Raw genomic sequence first — 3,862 nt, 5'->3', positions numbered from 1 at the left:
ATAATACATGTAACGTATGCATATAAACTAATAAAATAATTTAAATATCAAGATCAAGTCCTTTTGTCAAATTATTGGAAAGAAAAAATACCTTTGATTGAAAATAGTAAAATAGTAAAAGTAATCAATTTAACTATAAAATCAATTTCCCTCAAAAAGTTAACATTTACTCAACTTATGATACTTAATAATGCATACTATACGCGTCTTAGCTTGCAAAAATACTGTGGATATTTGACTAGGATCCATCCCTTATAGAAAAAAATAATTACAATGAAAGTTTCATAAAACAAGAACATCTGATGTTGCATATGTAGTTTATGTAGGAGATAAGACAAGCTGTTATAAACTTAGATGGTTCGCTGCAAATCAGGACAAGTGGCAACCAATGAATGATACATTTCTCCTAAAGTCAGAGCGGCTTTGTGTAAAAGTGTTTTACCACAGCAGTATAGTTATGAATCTCTTGTTTTACAACTTGTACAATGAAAAAATAATGTACTACTAGTATACTTGCTTGACTCCATCTTCACAGCATATCAAATCTGACTCTGCTGGCATTCATTTCAACTGTTTTTCTTCAGATTCTTTCCTTGCATGCTAATAAATTCTAATTTCACTAGCTGCTTAAGACCTCGCTACTGCAGCACTCTTTCCCAAAGTACCCTTAGAAAAGCTACTTTTTATTGGTCAGGTAAGAGGACAGGACCAGGGATCCTTTTCAGTCACAACCTGGTTAGAGTAGTAATAGGAAGACTAAAATTCAAAACAGGGTTCAGAGTTGAAAAGCATTTTTTTTTGTATCTGCCTAATCTAATCCTTTACTAACAGTAGTAGATGTTTAATTCAGCAATACAAGTAAATTACACAAGTTTGTCAGATATATTCATATGGAACAAACCAAGAATTTTAGAAGTTACTTTTTGGTTCCAAGCCATCAGGGTAGTAACACTTGTACTGAATACCTTGGAGTACTTGCATGATATTGTAGCATGTATCCTTCTTTTACAGTTGCCTGTAGCCTAAAGGGTAAAGAAACATTTTTCAGTAGTAAAAATGCATCCATTATAGAACAAGCTTATATATTCAATAGCAGTTTTTCTTTTGCGGCCCCATATTTCATGCATGTAGATCAAAAATATCTGAGATGTATATGTGAAAGAAAAAATGCGATGGCCTTTTTCCACTTCTTTTAGTTATAATTCTGTTCTTGTCATGTAAAGTACAGTTTCTGATTTTAAAATATACATTTGTTGACTTCAGTTGCAGTGGTGGACCTATAGTTTTTAAGTTTAATATATTGCATTTGTAAGTACTGTATGCTGAGCTGCCATCCTGGTTGCATCCTTATTCTGTATCATCTGGCAGCGCCTTCTGATGATGTAAAAGGTATTGAATTGAAGGAAGTTTCACTATGCCAGGAACAGATACTGAGATTCTGTTGCACTTTAGGTTCATAGGTGTGTACTAGGCTAAGGAGCACTCATGCATTTTTAAGCCTAGCCATGCATCCCAAATCTCTGACTAGTTCTGGTGCCCTTGATAAGTGTAAGCAGGGGTTTGGGAGATGAAACATTTACAGACAGGGAATTTGGAAATTAAGTATTTACAGGCTGCCTGTGTCCATTAAAAAAACTGGTGCCAGACCAGGGATTCATTTCCTGTTCCTCATGCAGTTGTCCAAGATACACTTGAATTGGGTTAGGGAAGAATTCTGCTTCACATGGATGGGTAACCTGTTCCAGAGAAAGGGTAGTCTCTGGGATACATATCTTTCTCTCCAGCAGGTCCTATTATATCACAGGCAAGGTTTAAGTATTTAGAACATGTGACATCACCACTCTGAGCCAGTAATCAAGGAGCCTGAATCCTCACCATTGAGACTGGAGAGGGATGTTCACTTTGAACACAAATGGATACACTCAGTATTAACAGATGCAGACCTCTCTGCATCAAGCACAGTTCCCCTTAAGAGCATCCAAGGAACATGGTTAGTCCAGGGGCTGGTTCCTCTCTATATCTGTCCAGACCCCCAGAAAGACTCCACACTGGCACCACTTATAGTTGAGTCCTTAGCTGGGGTTCCAAGCTAAGTCCTTCCACTCTCTGTCTGTGAAACCAGTGCTTTGTGTCCCTACTCCAAGCAGCTGACACACACAGACTCTTTCAGATTAGATTTGTGAGTACACACACACACACACACACACACACACACACACACACACACACACACACACACGCACGCACGCACAAAAGGCTGGCACAGATTCAACTGCTATGCCCCCTTCTGCCCAGACTATAAGGTAGTTAGCACTACCACCAGAAACCCTGCCAGCTTCTTTAAGGCTCTTACAGGAGTACCAAATTATACTGAGTGAAATTAATATTAACGCAAATGGTAATGCTGATCAAACAGCAAGACTTTCAAAAGTGGCCAGAGTTATCACCAAATAAATTTGTGCAAATACTCTCAAAACTTAAATATTTTCTAAAAAGGACCAGCCACAATGAAAAGTTTAAATATATTTAATAGTAAATAAGAAGAGAACAACTTTCAATTAGCAATAATCACGCCTCGGATAAAACTCATTGGCTATGATACTGCCACTGCGATAAGAAGAGAACAAGCAAATACTAAATATCTATTCTCAGTAAACACCAGAGTTTCAGTAATACAGAATACTAAAAACAACACCGATGGAAAGTTTCACACAGTTACATAAAAACAGTATTTAGCTAGTCTCAATATCTATTCCTGATTGGACAAAATAATTACTTTTTCTGCTTACTGAATAGAGCAAGGCAAGATTGGCATTTGGTCCTTGTTATCAGATCCAAGACAAAATGCAGAATGCTGCTGAGATTTCAGTCTTCTCTAATGTTAAAACATTATTTCTGTACAGAATGACATCACACACATTTGGTCATCGACTCTGTTTCCCATACTATCCTCCATCCCTAGAAGCTACCAGGGTTTTAGCAGCTGTGTGTTATTATATGCACAGATAGTGCTTTGCTCAGATGTAGTGCAGCTGCTGGAAGTCATAAAACCATACAACTATTTCACTCTTCCTACAGGAGCTACCAACTATTCTCTAGCACAGACATTGCATCACTGGCTCCATCCAAAACTGTGGGATAACATCTTTATGGCTTAACCAGTGAAGTAATTTAATTTTGCAAAGTCAGGTGGATTAAGATTAACCTCTTCACTTCCAGCATATGCAGTTACAATGTGTATATATAAACAGTTACAGTAATGCATGTACATTTCTTTTCCTTCTAGCAGGGATCACTGTTGATATATTTTAACACAAGCAAACCTCACAAATATATTTTCAGCACAAGCATCTGTACAAATCAGTTTGATATACAAATGACATATAATTACTTACAAAATTTCAGATAGCTGTGCTGGCATATGTTACAAATCCACTGCCCTATTTCTCCTGGCATGGCTGGCAGTACCTCCTATAATTGCAAAATGGATAAGGATGGTGCTGTTTGTTTTGTAGATATGCAGGAGTTCCACTAGGGAAGTGTATGACAATACATTGTATGCCAGGTGTGATGCCCCACCTCTGGGCCAGTAGACAAGGATCCTCAATCCTCATCACTGGCACCAATGGGGGACATTCACTGGAAGGATAACAGATACACACACAAAGTATCTCCAGATGCAGCTCTCTGCATCAAGCACAATCAAGCACAATTTCCCTTAAGAGCACACTGGGAACACAGAAAATTTGGGGCTGGTTTCTCCCTCTTTTTCCAGATCCACAGTAAGTCTCCCCACTGGCACAGCTATAAAGTTGAGATCTCTGCTGAGTGTCCAAGCCATGACCTCCAGCACCCTCATGCG

The 3,862-nt window shown here is 38.2% G+C and overlaps 1 pseudogene; it reads right to left on the bottom strand.

Annotated features, from left to right (window-relative positions):
• Nucleotides 1–2,454: 2,454 nt before the first annotated feature.
• On the bottom strand, nt 2,455–2,619 carry LOC122805096 (annotated as a pseudogene).
• Nucleotides 2,620–3,862: the final 1,243 nt, after the last annotated feature.

This window comes from Protopterus annectens, chromosome 6.part0 (assembly GCF_019279795.1).
Source record: "Protopterus annectens isolate FY-2018-M chromosome 6.part0, PAN1.0, whole genome shotgun sequence".
Classification (NCBI taxonomy): Eukaryota; Metazoa; Chordata; order Ceratodontiformes; family Protopteridae; genus Protopterus; species Protopterus annectens.
This window is presented reverse-complemented; position numbering and strand designations above follow the sequence as displayed.